Genomic DNA, 25,238 nt, shown 5'->3' with positions numbered 1-25,238 from the left:
ATTTTTCTTGTTTTCTTCCAGTAGTTTCATAGTTTCAGTTCTTATATATAGGTCTTTGATTCATTCTGAGTTGATTTTTGAATAGGGTGAGAGATGGGGGTATAGTTTTATTCTTCTGCATATCAATATCCAGTTTTCTCAGCACCATTTATTGAAGACTGTCCTTTACCCAGTGAGTGTTCTTGGCACCTTCACCAAAAATCAGTTGGCTGTGGATATTTGGATTCATTTCTGGGCTCTCTATTTTGTTCCATTAGTTTATGTGTCTGTTTTTATACCAGTGTCATGCTGTTTTGCTTACCACAAATTTGCAGTACACTTTGAAGGCTGGTAGTGTGATGCCTCCAGCTTTCTTCTTTTTGCTCAGGATTGCTTTGGCCTTTCACTGTCTTTTGTGGTTCCATACAAGTTTTAAGATCTTAAAAATCTATTTCTGTGAAGAACGTCATTGGTATTTTAGTAGGGATTGTACTGAATCTATAGATTGCTTGGGTAATATGGTCATTTTCATAATATTAATCTTTTATAATATTAATTTGCTTACTTACTTTCTGTGTTTCCCACCAGAATATAAGCTTCCTGAAAGTAGATTCTTTATCTCTTTAGTTAAACTTTGTATTTACATACATAATCTAATGCTTGGCATATTATAGGCACTTAATATGAAATGAGTGGATGAATGGGCACTCAGTGATAGGAATGATATAGTTAGACACTCAGGGAACATTCTCTCTCATTGTGTAGCTATATGTCATTAGCTAAATATCTGTGTATTTTTGAGTTTTATTCTCTTAGCTAGTCAAAAAAAGGGAGGGGGCTAATGGTAACCACTTTGCCCTCCTAAACCAGCAGGCTCACGAGTCTTCTAACTGGAAAGAGTGGTTGCAGTGCAAATATCCAGAGAAAATCATTAATTCATGACTCATGACTCAGGAGGCAGGCAATCAGAGCTATAGAAAAATGGCAAAAATGACAGTGTGGGGACCAAAAAAAGAGCCCACTTATAACTGTTAGAGGGTAATTAGTATCACACAGAGCAAAACATCTAAATTTGTTGCAGAAATACACTTGGCCATGGGGAATTCTCTTCAAGCATGGGAATGAATGTTCAGAATCCAGTGCTCATGCTAATGTCTACCTTTCGAGTCCAGGGTTCACTGTTCAGGGGCTTTTTACTCAGCATAACTTTTGTGCCTGAAAAAATTAAATTCTTGGGCAGAATAATTACATGTAAATGCTGCTGGGCTATTAGTCTCAAGGGGCCAATTTTCTAGCCATTTGTTGCCATCTGAAATGTCAAATTTATTACACAGAGGGCATGGTAATACACACGACATCCTCTCCTAAATAGGGTATGAAAGGCACTAATCAGCACTGTGGCTGTGAATGTTGAAGTCAGTAAGATGTTGCTTTAGTTAATAAGGTGATCTAAATTAATTACATGGATTATTTTAAGGAAAATAAAACATCTCATAATAGATGTGCTACCTGAATACAGGTTCCTCAGTTCAAAGACTATTTGCTCTTAAGAGGGCTAATAATTTCCCACTCTGTCATATTTTCATAGATTCCCAGGGTCCAGGAAGAAAGACACTGGGCAAAAATAGGGGCTCCAACTTTAATTTCTGGCTCTGCTATTGTCTTACTATGTGAGCCTGCAAAAGTCACTTACCCTCTCTGATCTTCAGTTTTCTTACCTGTAAAGATAACGCTGTGGTTCCATATGAACTTTAAAGCAGTTTTTTCCAATTCTGTGAAAGAAAAAGAGCCCACATTGCCAAGACAATCCTAAGACAAAAGAGCAAAGCTGGAGGCATCACGCTACCTGACTTCAAACTATACTACAAGGCTACAGTAACCAAAACAGCATGGTACTGGTACCAAAACAGAGATATAGACCAATGGAACAGAACAGAGTCCTCAGAAATAATACCACACATCTTTGACAAACCTCAGAAAAACAAGAAATGGGGAAAGGATTCCCTATTTAATCAATGGTGCTGGGAAAATTGACTAGCCATAAGTAGAAAGCTGAAACTGGATCCTTTCCTTACTCCTTACATGAAAATTAATTCAAGATGGATTAGAGACTTAAATGTTAGACCTATTACCATAAAAACCCTAGAAGAAAACCTAGGTAATACCATTCAGGACATAGGCATGGGCAAGGACTTCATGTCTAAAACACCAAAAGCAACGGCAACAAAAGCCAAAATTGACAAATGGGATCTAATTAAACTAAAGAGCTTCTGCACAGCAAAAGAAACTACCATCAGAGTGAACAGGCAACCTACAGAATGGGAGAAAATTTTTGCAATCTACTCATCTGACAAAGGGCTAATATCCAGAACCTACAAAGAACTCAAACAAATTTATGAGAGAAAAACAAACAACTCCATCAAAAAGTAGGCAAAGGGTATGAACAGACATTGCTCAAAAGAAGACATGCATACAGCCAACAGACACATGAAAAAATGCTCATCATCACTGGCCATCAGAGAAATGCAAATCAAAACCACAATGAGATACCATCTCACACCAGTTAGAATGGCAATCATTAAAAAGTCAGGAAACAACAGGTGCTAGAGAGGATGTGGAAAAATAGGAACACTTTTACACTGTTGGTGGGATTGTAAACTAGTTCAACCATTGTGGAAGACACTGTGACGATTCCTCAAGGATCTGGAACTAGAAATACCATTTGACCCAGCCATCCCATTACTGGGTATATACCCAAAGGATTATAAATCATGCTGCTATAAAGACACATGCACACGTATGTTTATTGCGGCACTATTCACAATAGCAAAGACTTGGAATCAACCCAAATGTCCATCAGTGACAGACTGGATTAAGAAAATGTGGCACATATACACCATGGAATACTATGCAGCCATAAAAAAGGATGAGTTTGTGTCCTTTGTAGGGACATGGATGCAGCTGGAAACCATCATTCTCAGCAAACTATCGCAAGAACACAAAACCAAACACCGCATGTTCTCACTCATGGGTGGGAACTGAACAATGAGATCACTTGGACTTGGGAAGGGGAACATCACACACCGGGGCCTATCATGGGGAGGGGGGAGGGGGGAGGGATTGCATTGGGAGTTATACCTGATGTAAATGACGAGTTGATGGGTGCTGACGAGTTGATGGGTGCAGCACACCAACATGGCACAGGTATGCATATGTAACAAATTTGCCCGTTATGCACATGTACCCTAGAACCTAAAGTATAATAATAATAATAAAAAATAAATAAAAATTAAAAAAATAAGTAAAATAAAATCAAAATGAATCATAGGGCCGGTGTGGTGGCTCATGCCTGTAATCCCAACACTTTCAGAGGCTGAGGCAGGTGCATCACCTGAGGTCAGGAGTTTAAGACCAGCCTGGCCAACATGGCAAAATCCTGTCTCTACTAAAAATACAAAAAATTAGCCGTGCATGGTGGCATGTGCCTGTAATCCCAGTTACTTGGGAGGCTGAAGCAGAAGAATCACTTAAACCCAGGAGGCGGAGGTTGCAGTGAGCCAAGATAGTGCCATTGCACTCCAGCCTGGGCAACAGAGCAAGACTCCATCTCAAGAAAAAAAAAAAAAAAGAATCATAGAACTAAATGTGAAAGGCAAAACAATAAAGATAAAATAAACAACAACAACAAAAAAGATAAGGCCGTGTTGTGCTGATGGCATTTTAGAGAGTTCAAAGGAGGGAATTTGTTTTCAAGCACTTTGGAATCCTGAAAATGCTATACACAGGTGGAACTGTGCTCTACATTGTAGGCATTTTTTAACTTTGCATGCCCAATGTCATTTCTACTGCTTTTATTCTTAGCAGAGGACCCTAGGCTTCACTTTTAGAATGCTTCCTCCTTTATTTAAGTCAATACAGCTCAGTTGTCTTTTTCTAAAATTCCAGAAGTAGTCATATGACCCAGAGTTGGCCAATTGAGCCTTGTATCACGTTGGCCTCATTGATTGTTTCAGAGATAGGTATATGACTTGGGCCAAGACAATGAGACATATTTCTCGTATATATGGAGGAAGGTGATGGAAAAGGGAAGTATTTTGCCTTTGGGAATGTAACCTGTCAGGGAATAAAACATGATGCAGAGCAAAGAGATAGGGTGATGCTGAATTGTAATGACATCTTTTGAGCCCCTGGATCAAGCTTGCTAGCTGGATGCTTTATTAAATGCCTGATCTGTACCAGGCACAACTAAAGGCGTTCAGAATTTATCTTTGTGTGAGAGAAATAAGTCTTGCTCTCATACAACTCACATTTCAGTTGCATGAACCAACACATTTCCAGTTTCAGTCTTCATCGTTTGTTTGTGTTCTCTCTTGATCCTGAAAGTTCAGGATTGTATAAAATGGCCAAAAAATATCTATTTTGCTGAAATATTGTAAAAAGAATGTATATGAAGTCTTTGGGATATAGTAGGTGCTAAATAAATGCTATTAAAATAGACATCAATTATTATTCCTGGCCACCTTTTCTTTGTTGGAGAATCTCCTATCTTTTGAGTCAGAGTTCATTTTAAAGCCTGGCAATGCCATCTCCTGTGAAGCAAAGTTATAGACATTTAGCTAATAATTCACTAATTGGATGCAGCAGACTTTTGTCTGAATCATATTATACAATGAAGAACCAACCATGCAAACTTCTTTCTGGGGAGGTTGGTTCTAGTGGTGGCAGCTGCATGTGATTCTTCGAGTCAGCAGAGGCAGCGGTTCCAGCAGTAACATCTGAAGCACTGCTTCAGAATGCTAACAGGACAAACTGCAGAGGCAGTGTGTGGCGGTGGAGGCTGTGTGCCTTCACCATACATCCCTGAGAAGAAGGGATTCCTGGATGTGTAGCTTCTGAAATAGTTCTCTGGACTTCCTAGGGATTATGGAAATCAGCCCATATCCATTAAGTTCATTATTTCTGCTTTAATTAGCCAGAGTTTATATTTTTGCTTACAATTAAGACCTGACTTATGATAATTGTGATAATATAATTTCAATAATGACAATGGTGATGATAAGAACTGTATTGTAGGAAGGAAAACAATCACTCAGTTTGTAATGTGGAAAATAGATAAGAGATCAGTGAGATGGGAAACAGATAAGTGTGAGACTAATCATATTACAAATGATGTATGGTGACAAGAGATGGCATGGCTGGTAGTTAGTCTCTAACTGTGTAGATGAACAGAAAGGAATAGATTCAAGAGAGACATTGTAGGTAAGGTAACCTTGAGTTTCTTCAGCTTTTGGACCATTCATAGTACAGAAACTTTGAGAGATGTTGGCCTTAGGTGCTAATGTTCTTTGTTCAACCAGAAATATTGGGGCTGCAGAGAGTACAGCTCAGCTTCACATCATTTAAACTGAGTCGAAGAACAACTAGGGGTCACGTTCAGATTGGGTTCCCTCATCTGGGTAGAAAGACTCACGCTTTTCCATTTTTGTCTTTGCAAGGAGGTGAGATTTCTCCTGGACTCCCATATGCTGATGACATCCGATATTTTGCAAATGGTAAATATGCAAGAAAGGTGCTCATTAATAGATAATGAACGCTGCTCATCACGATTTTCTGTGGAGCTTTCTCACTGTCCCAAGTGCTGTAAGGCCAGCCTAATGAGCCTCTTGTGACCACAGGAGGAACACAGTTCAGAGAGGGTAAGCACTTTCTATTGAGATGTATAATTTTCCCCTTAAATTCATTAAAAGTTTCTGAAACAAATAAATAAAACATAATTGATACAGATTCAGCCTCCTTTTCTTCCATAGATCATTAAGAAGTTGTAATTGCTTCCCAGCACCCAGGAAGCTCTCATCTCTAAGAATAGAGCATTACTTGTGACTCCCTGGCAATTGTTATTATTCTGAGGAATTAATTTACTCTAATTAGTTTTAAGCCCATTAACAGAAATAGAAAGCTGAGCAAGGGAAGGGAGGTCTGAAAACAACATATTTCTCAGCCCATTGTAAGAACTTTCCATGTGTTTAATAATTTGGCCAGTGGAATTCAAACCTTGTTAAAAACCAAAAAAAAAACCACATATAAATTAAGATATAACTAGTATGACTTCTAAAAGGCACATTGGCTCTTATTCTGTTTTCTGAAAGTAAGAAATAAACTATAATTTTTCTGTCCCGCTGGAAATCTTCAAATTGAGTCCCAAGGATGCCAAATCAGAGAAATGATTGATAGTGAGGTTCACAAGGGGTTGGTTTCGCTCAGGCAAAATCGATTTCTGTTTGGGATGATTCAGGATGTTTGGGGAAGGCTGTATTCTCTCAGGAAGTAGCCTCCCCATCCTGAGTCACTGTGGCTGGAATCTGGTCATGACAGAAAAAAAAAGTGACTTATTTGAGTTATTTTCTCCAGTTCTTCTTTAAACAGTTCATCCACGCAGGAGGGGGAATGCGTTTTCCTAAGTCTCATGGAAGGGCTTGCATAGCTTAGAGCTCAGCCTCGGAGTGGACTAGCACACAGCTGTTTTGGAGACTGGAGGATAGCCTGCTGGGATAGAGATATCCCTGGAAGATACAGAGCTGGTAAGGCTATCAAGGTAAATTGGGCACAAGTGGTGGAGTCCATGGCGTTCAGAAAGGTTTTCAGGCAACAGGGAGACCTTGGAGTTTTTTGTTTTGTTTGTTTTGTTTTGGAACAGAGAAGTAACAGAATCAGATCTGTGCTCCTTGATAAAATGTAAAGAATGAATTTGAAGAGCAGAGACTAAAGGATAGAAGGCAGCTTAGGAGATCCAGGTAAGGAATACAGAAGGCCAGAAAGCAGGGCAGTAGAAGTGGAAAGGAGGAGACAGGGTTTGAAAATGTGTTGGAGTGGAATGTGTAAGATTTAGTGAGGGGTAGGATGGAGCTAGAGAGACCCAGAGGCTTTAGGTCTGGGTACTTAGAACAGTGAGGCCAGCAGTAAAGATAGGGAGGGAACAAAAACATAGAACATTCCCAGAGTCTGAGACAATGGATTTGGTTTTAGACAAAATAGATTTTAAAGACGATAGGCTTTGGGGGAGAATAATCTGAATTTCCTGTAAAGCAGACACTGACTGGTCAGACTCATGAACTTTTGAACCAGGCAGAAGTATATGAAATTTATAATAAATAAATGAAGCGGACTGGAATTGAGGGCCACTAGATTTAGAGAACATGACCCATGTAAAGGCAACTTAGCTCCACTGAGTTGCTGATGGGCAAGAATGGGGGCCAGTACTGTCAAATCATCCAATTCCTAAAGAGAGGCCAGAAATCAGAAATGTGACCTAAAGTCTCCTGATTCTTAAATGTTGGCAACCAATTCTTTCTTTGTTGAACCTTGAAGTAAGCCAATCCCAGGCAATTGTGCAGAGCATCCCACCTGATCCCATACATTTGAGATTGGATGAACTAACCTGAAATATTACAGAGCAGCGGTGCAGAAGTGGGGATACAACTAAAGGAGGATCACCAAGGAAGTGTTTTTGAGCAACTGCAACATTGCTGACCCCATGCTAGGTGCTGTGGGAGATATAAACTATGGGTGCTGCTCCCAAGAAGCTGACAGCAACGCTGCATCAGAGAAAAAAGAAGCACATTATGTGATTATGGGTGGGAAGACTCAAGAAAGGGAGAAACCAGCATCAAACAGACAAGTGAAGAGAGGCGATATAAAAGCTCTGGATCTCAAATAGCTTTAAACAGGAGGCAGAAGGTGCACAAAGAGCTAGAGATTTTCCTCCAAATTCAATTTCCAAGTCAATAGCTGCAATTCAACAGGTTTTGTGATTTCTGCAGAAAGATAGGCATGAGGCTTCTGAGAGCAGGTGGAAATGAGTGAATTATAGGTGGAACCTGCTTTCATACTAATGATCACTAACAGAAAAGTTTGTGCTATTTATTTTATTATATTTTTTAAACAGTTTTCTCTGTTCCGATTGCTAGGCCCTTGGCATCTAACTTAAGAATTATCAATAAATAATAAAAGTCTTGATAGTTTATGTTAGGAGATGACACACCTCTGTAAAATAGTGAGATAATCCCCGAAGCTGGAGCACTTTATTCAAGGTTGGTTTATTTAGGATTGCCCATGGAGTATGAAAAGAGGTTAAGAGAACACGGAAATTCTCAGGATAGAGGAGAGTACTACAAAAGAGAAGATTTGTCGTGTTCTTTATAACCAGGCTTTGGGGATGCAGCAGAAAGTCAAATAGAGTTTGCGTAATAATATACTCTGTATTTGCTTCTTGAATTCTTGTCTTCCTTCTTTCTTTTCTATTTTTTCCCCAAACCTCTGATGTTAACAATGAGGACTGATTTATTTGTTGGGAGATAAAGAAAATAGTGTCTTTGTCCTGAGTTGGTATCAATCATTGCATTTAAATGAGCTTTTTTCTGATAGGCAGAATCAATTTGTGAACCACATTTGATCCCCTCAGTTCAATTACTGCAGAAGCTGCTTCCTGGCTCAGGTGAGGAAAAAATAAGAATATATTTTTGCATTTTCTCTTCTGCAAGGGAGGACATGAGAGTATAACAACCACTCAGAAAACAGCATGACATTTGTCTGACTGTTTTGCTTTGGGGATGGATGGCTCTTGGGGAAAGAAGCATTTTCAGAGCAAGAGGCACTGTTTTTCATAAATAAGGTAAAGATCTACATCTCCTGCCTTTTTGACCAGTTTCAATTACGTTTGGGTGAAAATGCCAGACCGTATTTCTCTAATAGTAGCATGAGTTCTCACACCTGATGCAGTTTTGAGATTACTGGGTTCTTATCTCTAAAATCAGTGGGAGGGGGAAGGAATGAACCAAGGAGAGAAGGGCCTCCGTGCAAAACTCCAGAGGGCATCAGGCCTCCCAGATTTTTCTGGGACTGTCAGCTACACGGGGAGTCATGTGGTAAGTTGAACCCAAGGTTCTCATATGCGTCCTTTGAGCTAAAGTAAGATCCCTCCCACGAAATAGTGTCTTCTATTATAGTGGGGACTATTTTAGTTGTGCACAGACAGAGGCTACTACAGAAAGGAGTTAGAGATCTCATTTTAGAGAAGGTTAATATAGTAAAGACATTTAATTGCTTTCTGGCTGACTTTGAAAACTCAGATTTCCAGTATTCTTTGGGAATTAGGTAAATTCTTTCTTTTCAGTATCCTGTTTTGAAGGATTCTGTTTTCTCCTTCAGTGATTGGAGCATTTGGAGCAATAACAGGATTATTCCTTTGGGTTAGCATTAACAGCTAATGTCACGCAAATCAAAACTGTGCTTATATGCATGCCTTGAGTTACAAACAACAGGTGACAATCATCGCTCACCAGAGATGGTAAAGTTTTCTTTCTTTTTCTTTTCCCTACACCTCCTCAGCAAGGCTGCTCTCTCTACACAGCCACTGAGATGTCCAAGTCAGAGACAGTTTATCAGTGACTGGTGTCTGGTCTAAAATGATTCACAGTTGAATTTATCAATCACATTGGGAATTTATTATGTGTAAGATATTGGTTTCTGTGGTTGGTGTGCAAAGATGAGTGAAGCACATTACTTGCTGTCAAGAAGCTAATAGTAAAAGAGAAGAATAGGCATGGAAACAAATTCCAGATGATGTGTTAGGTGGTAAGGCTTAAGATAACGGGAGACCTTGATTCAGCCTGAATATCTAAGGAAGGCATGCTGCAGAAGATGACATCAGACCTGAGTCTTGAAGTAACAGCAGGAAGTTAGTAGAGAAAAGTTAGGATGAAGGAGGGAATGCCTATGCGGACAGGAACACCTACAGTTAGTCTCACCGAGTGCTTTCTGTGAGCCAGCCTCTATGCCTTGCACACATTCAGGATTCTCACAGAAGACATAAACACAGCCAGCAAACATATGAAAAAATGCTCAGCATCACTAATTATTGGATAAATGCAAATCAAAACCACAATGAGATACAATCTCACACCAGCCAGAATGACTATTATTAAAAGATCAAAAAACCAACCAACAAACAAAAATACTGGCGAGGTAGAGGGGGAAAGGGAATTCTTACACACTGCTGGTGGGAATGTAAATTAATTCAGTCATCATGGAAAGCTGCTTAGCAATTTCTAAAGAACTTAGAACTACTGTTCTACCCTGCAATCCCATTTGGGGGACATATATCCAAAGGAATGTAAATTGTTCTACCATAAAGACATATGCATGCGTATGTTCATCACAGCACCATTCACAATAGTAAAGACATGGAATCAACCTAAAAGCCCATCAACAGTAGACTGCATAAAGAAAATGTGATACATATATACCATTGAATATTACACAGCCATAAATAACAATGAGATCATGTCTTCTGCAGCAACCTGAATGGAGCTGTAGGACATTATCCTAAACACAAGAACTGAAAACAAAATGCCAGATGTCACTTATAACTGGGAGCTAAAAATTGAGTGCACATGGACACAAAGAAGGAAAAAACAGACAATAGGGCTTACTTGAAGGTGGAGGTTGGGAGGAGGGTGAGGGTTGAAAAACTACCTATTAGGTTCTATACTTATTACATGAGTGACAAAATAATCTGTACACTAAACCCCTATGACACAGAATTTACCCATATAACAAACCTGCACATGTACTCTTGAATCTAAAATAAAAACAAAAAATTTTTAAATTCTGTTAGGTATCTTTCTGTCTATTCTATAGGTGAAAAAAAATGAAGGCTTAGAGAAGCTAATTAACTTGTGCAGATTAATATTGCTACTGTGTGGTAGACATAAGATTTAAACCAAGACCTGATTTCAAAACTCAGCTGCTTACCTATCATAGTACATGGCCACAAGACATAAATTTGTGTGATTATTTCCACCAAATGGGAAAAATATTATAAAGTCCCTTTATATGAAACTTGTATGCCCCTATTTGGCAAAGAATGGGGAAGAGCACACAGAAAACAAAGTAGAAGTCCTAGAAAGTCATTGGCCACTGAAAATGAACAAGAAGTTATGCAACAAAAGGCTGAAATGATAAAGTAGGCTAATGAGAATAGGACAATTGATTTCATACAATGCTTAAAGCATGTACAAATACCAGCTGTGGAAAGTGTTGTTTCTTCAGAGTCAACTGGACCTCACTCTCCCCATCACTCCCTTGGGCCCAGCTACACTTGTTCCTTCTTTCTGTTCCTCAAAACACCAACTTGCTCTGGCTTGCGGGCCTTTGCACTCACTCCTCCCACTGTTTGGAATGTTCTCCACCTAGATCATCTCTTTTTCATTCCCTCATGAGTCAGCTCAAGTGTCACCTCCTCAAAGAGGCCCTCCCTGACCTCCTGACCAAATGAGTTCGACCACTCTTCGTCAAGTTACTCTATTTTTTCTATCACATTTATCACTCTCTGAAATGTCATCTTTATTTATAAGTTTATTTGTGTACTGCCTGCCTTCCTCTATGAGGGCATACACTCTTGCACGGTGAAAGTTTTATCTTGCCCACTGCTGTGTTCCCAGCTGCTCCAGTAGTGCTTAGCCCACATATTGGAAGAACAAGGATATTTGATTAAAATAACTTTGAAAGGAGAATGGACATTTGTTTTAATCTTCATTGAACAGAAAATAGAATGGGACTCTTTGTAGTAAAGTAATATGTCAAAAAGGAATAAGTGGAAGAGTCAGAGACTGAACCTGAGTTTTCTTTCCCCGCTGCATGCCCCTCTCATCTAGCCCAGAAGAATGTTTGCTGGTTTCTTGCTTTTCTTTCCTTCTGACTTTCACATATAAAGATGGATTTCCCTAAGGTTAGAAACTTTCTGTAGTGACGAGGGTTGTATATTCTTCTATTCACTACCCAGTGCCCCTCACTTCTGTGTCTTCCTGGGATTCCCTAAGATAGAGATGCCAGGTTGACCAGGTGGCAGTGGGATGAGGCGAACTGTGCACAAGAAGCCAGTGTCATGGCCGTGACTCTTTCATTGCTTGCTATATGGCCTTGGGCCTATCTCCTGTTTTCTCTAGACCTGGTTAGTGAAGAGAATGAACTCAGTAATCTGTGAACTAGTGATTCCTCGATGGCTGTTTCAATATGAGCCTGGCAATGCTGAGACTGAGCATGGTATGTCTGTGTCTCTGTATATGGGTATATGTCAGGGGTTGTTATTAGGAGGACATCAGAAACTAATGATACAGTTATCTAGTTTATTAAAGCTTAAACATAAAGTACTCAGGTCACCTACAGTTTACTTCATTTGTCCCAAGTACTCTGCTCAAAGAACACATACAGAATGAAAGATGGAATGAACGAGGATGTTTGCTCAAACCTTCCTGCTTAATGACTTAGTAGCAGTGTGTGCTCTTAGTCACAATTCACTGAAACTAATTTTAACTAAACTAAGCAAGAGGAATGTTTGGATGGTTTTCATGGGCCTACAGAATTCAAAGGAGGGTAGAGAATTGCATGAGGATGAGGGAAACTAAAAGAGGAGAGGAGGACTTGGAAAGAGGCAGCATGGCAATGGTTCTGTCATGGGAAAAACCTCAAGACCTTCTCTACACCATGTCCATTTTGTAACAAAAACATGCAACCTATGCCTCCCCTCCGTATTAATGCATGTAGGGCTCAACACGCTGAGAGTGTCTGCAGTGGTCAGAGGCTAGTGAGGAAAACAAAACCGTGGCAGTTATTTTAATGGAGAGACTTCAACATAGGGAAATGGTTGCACAGAAGTTGGAAATTGTAATCGTAAAAACGAACCTCAAGGCAACATAGACTTAGTACCGGCAGGAAGAAGCTACCATGCCTAGGGCTGGGAAACAGAGAAGTTGCTGATATCAGAATCCAAAAGCTTGGCAGAGATGCATGAAGGAGCTGAATCCTAAACCTTTGAGGGGAGGATGCTGGCCAACCTTTGCTGGTGTCTCGGGAGTTGGAAGAGGATTCTGCCAAGGCTGGGGCTCAGACCCCTGAGGGACTGAGGCAGGGATGATTCTAGGACTATGGAAAGAAGCTAGTAAAGGACCAGTTGTTGTTGGAAAGAACTGCCGCTGCTCTGGTAAAGAGCAGCAGCTGCTGATGCTGAAGGGAGAGGAGCAAGTCGCTTCTCTCCTCCTGCCTTCCAGTTTCCCTATTGACAGAATGAATCGGGAAGCCACCTGGCTCTGAGAAATACAATCTCCAAGGTCCCAGGTCCAGCAAGACAAAGGTGGGTAGTGAAGGTGAATTTTGAGCTGAGAGACAGTAGCTTAATCACCTGTAGCGCACCTCACCCTCACATACTCCCAGGCAGAGGTTGGGTCATGTGCTCACCCTCTGGCTGTACTGGGCAGGGATAGGGAGGATCTGATCTTTTCCTTTTGTCATTAAAAATGATCAGCTGGAATTGGTTTTCCAATACTATGCATCCTGGAGGAGAAATGAATTCTCAGTGTGGAAATACAGGTGACATTAGACAGAGGGAATGGATGTTGGGGAGGCAAAATGCCAAATATCTGCTGTGGCATCTTAGTAAGTAATGTTTTGGTGGAGTGCTGAATGTTGGTATCATTTTCCCTTCTGTATAAAGATATGGAGTTGACCCTTCTTGTCCATTTATTATAGCATTAAAGCTAGATATTTATGTCAGGCTACCAATTGCAGATACCCTGTTTAGATGGGGATTATATATCCCCTACTTTGAACTTTAATTGGGGACAAATAAAGAGAAAAAGTTTGAGGTTATTTTCCTCCATGGTTTGGAGATTTATGTAGGGCACTTAGAACCTGTTTATCTCAGTAGGCAGAAAGAGGTTTCTTAAATGGATTTTCATGCTTATGGCTTCAAAACACAAAGCCCTATGCAGCTTGGTGTTTGTTTTGCAAATCCTTTTCACACCAAAATTATTGTTTTGTGGAAGGAGGGAGGAAAACAGCTTACAGTAGTGCCCCCCTCCCCCTGCCATCTTCCCCAATTTCTCTATGTTATGCCTAAAGAGAGATACACACAAACGTGTAATAGATCAGCTTTTGGAGGAATTCAGTGCATGGTAATTAGTTCATGGCAGCTTTGAATTTCTTGAAATTAGGAACATTGATTCTTTACTGAAATGTAAGTTACTTGGAGATACTTTATTCCTTTTATTCTAGGTTTTTTGTTTGTTTGTTTGTTTTAAAAAACAACTTGAGCTTATTTGCTAAGTAAAGTTTTTCATTTATGCTTTATGCTGCTTAACTCAGAAGACTTAATCGGGAAGTTCCTTAAAATTAAAAGCTCTCATAAATTTCTTCAAGGGTGGTTACAAAAAATTATTGACTGGCTAAACTACAACAGCCAAAAGGAAGGTCAATTGTCAATCTTGCATCAAAGTTTATTGCTTGAAAAATACTGAAAAATAAAAAGTTAAGATTCGTAATAGCCTACTTTAAAAGTTATATGTATGTCATATAAGAAGTGAAATTCTTTTATCCTCAGAAGTAATCTTTTTACTACTACAAGCTTTTTATATATATATATATATATATATATGTATGCATTTATTAAAAATAGAACCATGATGTATGTATTAGTTTAAAATGTGTATTTTTCAGATAATAATATGTCAAATATTTTCTAGGTAATTGCATGTGATTACTCTCTATTTTACACTGCATGACTTCTCATAATTTATCTCTTCCCCGTTGATGGATATTTAGATTGTATTCTTACTTTTCTTGCTACCAAAAACAATGCCATTGTGAACATCCTTGTGTATCTATCTTTGCATATATGTGCTATTGTTTCTCTAAGATAGATATGACATCATCGTCCTTTTGCAAAAAGATCCCGTTCAGAATCATGTGTTACATTTAGTTGTCTTGTCTCCCTAGTCCCTTTCAGTCTGAAACAGTTCTTCAGACTTTAATTTCATGACCTGGATACATTGGAAACTACAGTTATTTTGTAGAATGTTTCTTAATTTGTCTTTGTCTGAATTTTCCTCATGATTAGATTGAAGTTGTACATTTTTGGGAGAAATATTACAGAGCTGATGCTGTGTCTTTCTTGCTGCATCCTATCAGGTGGTGCATGATTTGTCTCTTTATTGATGATGATGTTCACTTTGATCACATGATTAAGGTGTTGTCAGCCAGACTTCTTCATTGTGCAGTTACGCTCTTTCCCTTTGAAATTCGTAAGTATTTGATGGGGAAAATCTTTGAAACTATGTTAGTATACAGTTTATAATCAAACTTTCAGTTTATCCATTTATTTATTTAAATCAATATGGACTCAGAGTTTCCTAATTTATTCAAAATGTTATAATCCATTACTATATCTTTTAATTTTGATATTCAAATTGTCTATGCTGAAACACGTTTCTGGAATATTACTACTTAAATATTGCTCACAATTATTTCATTTGGAAAGAAAGACTAGTGATTGGGAGTGGATAAAAAAGAAATTTTACCATTTAAATACCTTTCTATTATCTTTGATTTTTAAAAAATTCTATTTCCCACCATATTTTGTTTTAAGAAAATGTCTGAAGAGGTTGCCTGGGCCATAACATTAGGGCTGTGATGCTCAACTCTGACAAAATGTTATAATTTGTAAAAAAAAAACCAAACCAAAACAAACAAACAAACAAAAAAACCAACCACAACATTGCCAGGGCCTCATTCCCAGAGTTTGATGTAATTTGTTCTCAGGTGGTGCTTGGGTATCTATTTTTTTTTTTTTTTTTTTTTTTTTTGAGACGGAGTCTCGCTCTGTCGCCCAAGCTGGAGTGCAGTGGCCGGATCTCAGCTCACTGCAAGTTCTGCCTCCTGGGTTTACGCCATTCTCCTGCCTCAGCCTCCCGAGTAGCTGGGACTACAGGCGCCCGCCACCTCGCCCGGCTAGTTTTTTGTATTTTTTAGTAGAGACGGGGTTTCACCGTGTTAGCCAGGATGGTCTCGATCTCCTGACCTTGTGATTCGCCCATCTCGGCCTCCCAAAGTGCTGGGATTACAGGCTTGAGCCACCGCGCCCGGCCAGGGTATCTATATTTTTAAAAATTCCTCCAGTGAGCACTCTGGGTTGAGAATTACTAGATTAGGTATGAACAAGATCAGCTATATAATTCGCACGGTTCAGGACAAAGTGAAAATGAGAGGCTTCTTGTTGAAACTCATTAAGAATTTCAAAATGGTGATATCAAATTATTAAACTAAGTGAGGAATTTTAAGCATGGGGGTCCTGTGAGACTGCACAGGATGCATGTTCATGAAACGAGTCCTGGGCGAGGATATACCACATTCGGTACAAGAAAGAAAACTATGCAAATCAAAGGCATACAGGCATAAAGAAATAGTACCATGAGAAATGATGGCATAGACGCAGACAAGTATCCATGTGCTCCCCCTGATTTTCCAGTTCTCTTGCAGTTAGATGAGGACACATGACCAGGCCTAGACAATGGGCAGTGAGCAGAAGAGACGAAGAGCAGGTATGAGTTCTTCATGAGTTGTCTGAGGTCTAGATCTGAGACAGTGTTTCCAAGAAGGTGCTGCTTGCATCAGGGTGGTAGCCTGAGAGAATATGTGAAGCAGAACTCCCTGGCAATTCTCATCAGTCCTGTACCATGAGCAAGAAATAAATCTTTTTTTATACAAAGTCACAAAAATTTGTTATAGCAGCATAGTTTTAACCTATTCTGACAAATACCAAAAGATACAGATTAAATGCTATAGGGTGTCAGAGGAAAAACAACTGACTTATTGCTGTAAGTATCAGACGATACTTCATGGAGGATGGTATATTTGAAATGGAATGGGTAGAATTTGCACATGTAGGATTGGGAAGACAAAAGTCAGATTAATTAGCTGTTACTACATCGAAAACCACTCCGCATGTTAGTGACTGCAAACAACCACCATCTACTGTTTCTCATGAGACTAAGGACCCACTAGGTGGTGCTGCTCTTCTGGGCTGCGTTCAGGTAATACAGACTGGCCTTTCTCATGCATCTGTGTTCTGCATCTGCTGGGCTGGCTGAGGGCTGGCTGGTTTAGGTTGGCCTCACTCACATGTCTGGAGGTTGGCTGGCTGTCATCCTCCAGCAGGGTAACATATGTGGTGGTGGCAGGACCCTAAGAGACAGAATGGAAGCCTGCCAGGCCTTTTTAGGCTTAGGCCCAAAACGAGCACATTGTCACTTGTACTACATTCTATTGGTCAAAGCAAGTCATAACACCAGTCTAGAATCAAAGGGTGGGGAAAGAGTCTCCACTTCTTGATATCATATTTTTGGTATTTGGGAGGTATTCGGCATTTGTGAAATAAATACATAAGGAACTAGGTTGCCTGAATAATAGCTTTATGGATCTCAGTCCTTGGACTTCCACATTTCCCTGTGTACGTGGCCTACCTATGTAATCTCATCCTGTATTCCCAATTGTATGTATCTCTTCCCTGAAATCTCAATCTCCTTCCATAAAACCAACTGCCTACTCCATATCTCACTAACTCTGTAATAGTCAGCTTTTGCTTAACATGTGCAAATCTATACTCTTCATATTCCTCTCCCCCAGATGATTTCCTCCCATAATTTCAATTTCAGTTCATGGTAGCTACATTGTTCTAGTTGCTCAGACCATAAACCTCGAAGTCATCTTGGTCTCGTCTCTTTCTTTCTCTCACACCCCATGTCCAATCCATTAGCCAATCTTGTTAACCCTACCTTCCTTACATGTCCAGGGTACAATTACTTTCACCCTCTCTACCACTGTCATCAGGTTCAAACCATCCTAATCTGTTTGCCTTCATTATTGCAATAGCCTTCTGTCCCACCTCTATCCTTGCTTCTGCTCTGACCTCTGCACTCAATGTTTTCACACAGTCTCCAAAGTGCCCTTTTAAATATCAAAGTCCTTTAATGTCACCCCCTGCTTAAGGGCTCCCATGAGTTTCCCATCTCATGGAAAGCAGAAGTCCATTTACAAAGGCTTCCAAGGCCCCACATGAACTGTTTTCCTATTCCCACTTTGCACTTCTTCCCTACTCCTCTTTTGACTTTGTTCACTCAGCCCCAGCCACATTGGCCTCCTTACTGCCCCTAGAACACAGTAACATGCACCTGCCTGGGGACTTCACTTTTGTTCTCTCCTCTGCCTGGAATGCTCTTCCTCCTGATTGCTGCATGTTCTTCCTTGCCTATTTCTTTCAAATTTCTACCCCAGTGACTTCTTCATACCAATAAGGACTTTCTAGACCTCTGTATTTAAATAGCCACCAACAAACTTCCTCTGCATCTTACTCTGTTTTTCTTTTCTCTGTAACTCTTCCAGCCTTTTACATATTCTATATTTACCTGTTGTTTGTTTGTTGTCTGATTCTTTGTACTAGAACATTAATTTCAGGCAGGCAGGAACATTTTTTTTTCTATTTGCATATCTCCAGAGCCTAGAAAAGCTTAGAAATGTTTTATAAATGAATGAATAAATAGAAGTAGAGATTCTTACAATGGGTAAGAGACTAGGTGAGGTAATCTGGAAGATCATTCCAACTCAAATAGCCTGTGACACCAATAGAAGTAGAAATTGAGTTGTTTGGCCGGGCACAGTGACTCAGGCCTGCAATCCCAGCACTTCGTGAGGCTGAGATGGGTGGATCACCTGAGGTCAAGAGTTTGAGACCAGCCTGACTGACACGGTGAAACCCCGTCTCTACTAAAAATATGAAAATTAGCTGGGTGTGGTGGAAGACACCTGTAACCCCAGCTACTTGGGATGCTGAGGCAGGAAAATCACTTGAATGTGGGAGGCAGAGGTTGCAGTGATCCAGGATCGCACCATTGCATTCCAGCCTGGGTGACATGAGCGAAACTCCGTCTCAAAAAAAAAAAAAAAAAAAAAAAGCTGTTTTTGTACAAGATTTATTTGAGATCCACTGGCATCTATTATCACTATTGCCCTTCCAATCTCTTCTCTCCATTAGTGCCTAAATCTCCTGGTTTTCTGTCCCTCTTCTCATAATTAATACCTTCTAATCTAAACTTAATGATGACATCCCTGAACTTTCTGCCCAAATTCTCTTTGCACTATCTCGTGGCACCATTCACTATTTTGTTATACCATTTATCATAACAAAATTGTGTAATACATTTATTGGTGTGATTCTTTTCGTAGATTATAAACTCTGTGAGGGCAGGGACTATGGTTCGTTCTTTTTGTCAGTATATCAACAGCATCCTGCACAAGTACCTGGTTCATAGCAGGGACTAAATACCTCCCGGTGCCTGACTATGAGATTGAATAAGTGAATCTCTCTCACCCAGATGGTACTGTGCTCTGATCACAGATTCTGTGCCCTCCACTAGTTCATTCTAAGGGGTATATTTAAAAATAGATGCCATCTTTCAAATCCAATTTTAGATTCTTGTCTGAATAAAAAAATATGAAGGCTGGGATACAGAGTTGAGGGGAGAGGAGAGTCTTAAATCTGATGAATAAGTGCACTGCGTCACAGGGGCCTTTTGGTAACACGCTACATTTGAGGGTTAAAATTCAGAGCCAGACCTCTGAAATGCTCTTAGTGTTCTTCTCTGGGGACTGTTTTTGAGGTTGTCTAAAACCAAGACTTAGGGATTTTCTTGCAAAAACAATATTGCACAGCAGCTCCAATCTTGGCAAATTCTGCCTGGGAGGCAGTGTCATCTGTTAACACTCCGGGAGCAATTAAATGTGTTTAACAAAAACAAAATGATATTTGTAAAGTAGCTTGAAAGAGTCTATGGGGTACATCAAAATTGATTCTAAAGTAGGTCAGATCCATTCTGTACCTTGTCCAATTATGATGTGTAGGCAAGTGAATTCAGTTACTCAGAGACTTGACTCAGTTAAAAGACAAAAACAAAAAAAAGCCCAGAGGTGGGTAAACTGCTTGTCTTTGAAAGCCTCCATGCGTAGGATCCTACAAGACCATCTCAACCAGGATACTAGAATCCTGGGTAGGAAGGAAGTGCCAAATTTATTTTCTTCCCTCTCATTCTTCTCTTTCTGCATATTCTTTCTATTCAAGGTGGTACAGTGGACTTGTAGCTCTGGAATCAACAGGTCTGAGTTCACATCTCAGCTTATCTCAGCTTATTAGCTGTATGATCTTGGGTGTGCAACTTTATCTCTGTGAGCTGTTGTTTTCTCACCTGTAAAATAGCAATCCCAACAATAGGAAAAGCCACACAAGATTATGTAGAATTAAATAAAGCATGAATGCAAATGGCTTAGGAGTCTGCGTGACATACAGACAATGTACTGTAAATGTTGACTATTGTTATTATTTAGAATATTCCCTTTATATTATACTTGGTAAAGAAATGAATAACCCAGATCCTTCCTCATAGTTGGACATTTACGGGGAATTTTCCCCAAGAGTTAGATGTAGATTCTGTAGCTTTTTAGACATTTGATTCATGTCAGAGTCTTTGCCATTTAAGATGTAGCTGAAAGTCAGTTTTACTCCAGGAATTATTCTCCACATTCCCCACCCATCATTCCTTGTGTTTTCCTCACCAAGATGAAAATTTAATGTCTGAAGGAAATGTCAGTTATTTCTGTATTGATCTTGAGGGGACAACTTATTTCTGTTTTAGAGAATATAGATATTTGGGCTGGACATCACTGAGAAACATGAGGAAAGCAGCAAAAACCCTGCAGGCAAACCACAGGATCACTTTAAAGATGGATTTTATTTCTCTCCTCTCATCTGCCAGCTCTTATCTGGCAGAAGGGTCCTGACTGAGGCCCCTTCTTTTCCCAGTGGGATATTTGAGGAAAACAATCACCATGTTTAATTCAGAGAGGGAAGGGAGGAGGAGTAAGTGAGACTTGAACTGAGTTCAAAGTAAAATAATAATGATGATGAGGGGGCTCTCAGGCAGGTGCCTTGTGTTTCTACCTCTGATCTCTAAGGGAAGGCTTTGTGGGAGTGGGAAGGCATAGTTGCTTTTTTAAACTTTTGCTGAATTAATTTTTTTCTTCAACTTTTAAGTTCAGCCATATATGTGCAGGATGTGCAGGTTTGTTACATAGGTAAATGTGTGCCATTGTGGTTTGCTGCACAGATCTTCCCATCACCTAGGTATTAAGCCCAGTATCTATTAGCTACTCTTCCTGATGCTCTCCCTCCCCACAACACCCCGCAACAGGCCCCAGTGTGTATTGTTTCCCACCATGTGTCCATATGTTTTCATCATTCAGCTCCCACTTATAAGTAAGAATATGAGGTGGTTGGTTTTCTGTTCCCGAATTAGTTTGCTGAGGATAATGGCTTCCAGCTCCATCCACATCCCTACAAAGGATGTAATCTTGTTCTTTTATATGGCTGCATAGTATTCTATGGTGTATGTTTACCCCACTTTATGTATTCAGTCTATCATTAATGGACATTTAGGTCGATGCTATGTTTTTGCTATTGTGAATAATACTGCAATGAATGTATTCATGCATGTATCTTTATAATAGAATGATTTATATTCCTTTGGGTATATACCTAGTCATGGGATTGTTGGGTCAAATGATATTCCTGTCTCTAGCTCTTTGAGGAATCACCATACTGTCTTCTATAATAGTTGAATAAATTTACACTTCCACCAACAGTGTAAAAGGATTCATTTTTTCCACAACCTCACCGGCATCTGTTATTTTTTGACTTTTTAGTAACAGCCATTTTGACTGGCATGAGATGGTATCTCTTTGTGGTTTTGATTTGCATTTCTCCAATGATCAGTGATGCTGAGCATTTTTTCATGTTTATTGGCCATATGTATATCTTCTTTTGAGAAGTGTCTTTCCATGTCTTTTTGCCTACTTTTTCATGGTTTTTTTTTTTTTCTTGTACATTTATTTAAGTTCCTTGTAGACTCTGGATATTAGACCTTTGTCAAATGGATAGATGGCAAAAGTTTTCTCTCATTCTGCAGGTTGTTCTTCAGGCTGATGATAGTTTCTTTTGCTGTGCAGAAGGTCTTTAGTTTAATTAGGTGCCATTTGCCAATTTTGGCTTCTGTTGCAATTGCTTTTGGCATTTTTATCATGAAATCTTTGCCCTTGCCTATGTTCTGAATGGTATTGCCTAGATTTTCTTCTAGGGTTTTTATAGTTTTGGGTTTTACATTTAACTCTTTAATCCATCTGGAGTTAATTTTTGTATATGGTGTAAGGAAGGGGTTCAGTTTCAATTTTCTGCATATGGCTAACCAGTTCTCCCAGCACCATTTATTGAATAGGGAATTCTTTCCCCGTTGGTTGTTTTTGTCAGGTTGTGGAAGATAAGATGGTTGTAGTTGTGCAGTATTATTTCTGAGTATTATTTTCCATTGGTCTATGCATCTATTCTTATACCACTACCGTGCTGTTTTGGTTACTGTAGCCCTGTAGTATAGTTTGAAATTGGGTAACATGATACCTCCAGTTTTATTTTTGCTTAGGATTATCTCAGCTCTCTGGGCTCTTTTTTGGTTCCATATGAATTTTAAAATAGTTTTTTCTCTAATTCTGTGAAGAATGTAAATGGTAGTTCAATGAAAATAGTATTGAATCTACAAATTACTTTGTACAGTGTGGCCATTTTCATGATAATTGATTCTTCCTAACAATGAACATGGTTGGTTTTTCCATTTGTTTATGTCCTTTCTTATTTCTTTGGAAAGTAGTTTATAGTTCTCCTTGAAGAGGTCCTTCACTTTCCTTGTTAGCTATATCCCTAGGTATTTTTTTTCTGTAGCAATTGTGAATGAGAGTTCATTCATGATCTGGCTCTTTCCTGTTGTTGGTGTATAAAAATGCTAGTAATTCCTGTACATTGACTTTATGTCCTGAGACTTTGCTGAAGTTGCTTTTATCAGCTTAAGAAAATTTTGGGCTGAGATGATGGGGTTTTCTAAATATAGAATGATGTCATTTGCAAAGATAATTTGACTCCCTCACCTCCTATTTGAATACCCTTTATTTCTTTCTCTTGCCTGATTTCACTGTCCAGAACTTCCAAAACTATGTTTAATAGAAATGGTGAGAAAGGACATCCTCGCCTTACACTGTTTTTCAAGAGGAATGCCTCTAGCTTTTGCCCATTCATTATGATAATTGCTGTGGGCTTATCATATATGGCTCTTATTATTTTGAGGTATGTCCCTTCAATACCCAGTTTATTGAGAGTTTTTAACATGAAGGGATGTTGAATTTTGTAAAAGGCCTTTTCTGCATCTATTGATATAATCATGTGGTTTAGTCTTTAGTTCTGTTTATATGGTTAATCACATTTATTGATTTGCATATGTTGAACCAACCTTGTATCCTGGGAATGAAGCCAACTTGATCATGGTGGATAAGCTTTTTGATGTGCTGCTGGTTTGGTTTGCCAGTATTTTATTGAGAAGTTTTGCATTGATGTTCATCAAGGATATTGGTCTGACATTTTTTTTTTCTTGTATGTCTGCCAGGTTTTGGTATCAGGATGATGCTGGCCTCACAGAATGAGTTACAGAGGAGTTCCTTCTTTTCAATTGTTTGGAATCATTTCAATAGAAATGGCACCAGCTCTTCTTTGTACCTTTGATAGAATTCAGTTGTGAATCAATCTGGTCTTGGGCTTTTTTTTCGGTTACTAGGCTATTTATTACTGCCTCCGTTTCAGAACTCATTATCAATCTGTTTGAGGATTCAATTTCTTTCTGGTTCAGGCTTGGGAGGGTGTATGTGTCTAGGAATTTATCCACTTCTTCTAGATTTTCTAGTTTATGTGCTTAGAGGTATTTATAATATCCTCTGATGGTTGTATTTCTGTGGAGTCAGTGGTGATATCTCCCTTATCATTTCTGATTGTCTTTATTTAACTCTTCTCTTCTTTGTCCAGCTTACAGTCTATTTTATTAATTTTTTCAAAAAATTTTTTTGAAACTAATTTTTTCCAAACTCCCATTTGGAATGGATATATTTACCCAATACCTGTACCTCCATTGTATCTAGGATGTAACGAACTTGCTTTTGCTTTTATGGGCTCATAGGCAGAAGTGACTTTCTTTGACTCAGATGAGACTTTGGGCTTGGAATTTTGGGTTAAAGCTGGATTCATTGATTTTTCTGAATGATTTTTCATATCTTTTTCAGTTCAGCTCTTATGTTGGTTGTTTCTTGCCTTCTACGAGCTTTGGGGTTTGTTTGCTTTTCTAGTTCTTTTAGTTGTGATGTTAGGTTGCTAACTTGAGATCTTTCTAGCTTTTTGATGTGGGCATTTAATGCTATAAATTTTCTTCTTAACGCTGCTTTAGGTGTGTCCCAGAGATTCAGGTACATTGTCTCTTTGTTCTCATTAGTTTCAAAGAACTTCCTGATTCCTGCCTTAATTTCATTATTTACCCAAGAGTCATTCAAGAACAGGTTGTTGAATTTCCATGTAGTTGTGCATTATGAGTGAATTTTTCAATCTTGAGTTCTAATTTGATTGTGCTCTGATCTGAGAGACTGTTATGATTTCAGTTCTTTTGCATTTGCTGAGGAGTGTTTTACTTCCAATTATGTGATCAGTTTTAGAGGAAGTGCTGTGTGGTGATAAGAATAATTATTCTGTTATTTTGGGGTGGAGAGTTCTATAGATATCTACCAGATCCACTTGATCTAGAGCTGAGTTCAGGTCTCAGGACCATTGCTTTTTTTCACTGCAGCCTAGAGTTATTGCTGGTGGTGATTTTCCAAAACTATTTTGTGAGACATATAAATGGTAAAGAGAATCCTCACATGTGGATCCTCCCGATGTGGACATATTCAAATGAAATCGTTCTGCCTAGGCCATTGAGACATTTGTGCTGCATATTATTTCGAGACTCAGGTATTGAGTACCAGGATGCCCAAGTAAATACTTACATGGTGGTTAAAATTGCACTCATTTGAGGGAATTCAGTTTAAAATAGAAGAATGCTACTCTGATTCACAGTTCTGCCTTTTCAGAGTTTTGGGTGCATAATGTATTTATTTTTTTCATTCATTAGTTCAACAAATATTTATTGAGGGCCCACTATATGTCTACCACTCTTCTAGTTACTTAAACATATTGGAAATAAGAAGACAATTTTATCTCTTAATTGAAAAAGAAAGAAAAGTTTTCTGTCTTCACAGACTGAGAAACAATAATAATAGCAGGAAATAATAATAAATAAGTAAAGACGGCAACTACAGATTCTGAGGGGTTCTATTCAGAGATATGCTGGACAATGGGACAGATTTTCAGCAGGCCTGGGGGGGCTACTTTTGTTGTGGTGGTTATGGAAGGGCATCACCTTTGGCTA

Source organism: Macaca mulatta, chromosome 6 (genome assembly GCF_049350105.2).
Source record: "Macaca mulatta isolate MMU2019108-1 chromosome 6, T2T-MMU8v2.0, whole genome shotgun sequence".
NCBI lineage: Eukaryota > Metazoa > Chordata > Mammalia > Primates > Cercopithecidae > Macaca > Macaca mulatta.
The sequence above is the reverse complement of the archived record's forward strand: the minus strand, read 5'-3'. Positions refer to the sequence as shown.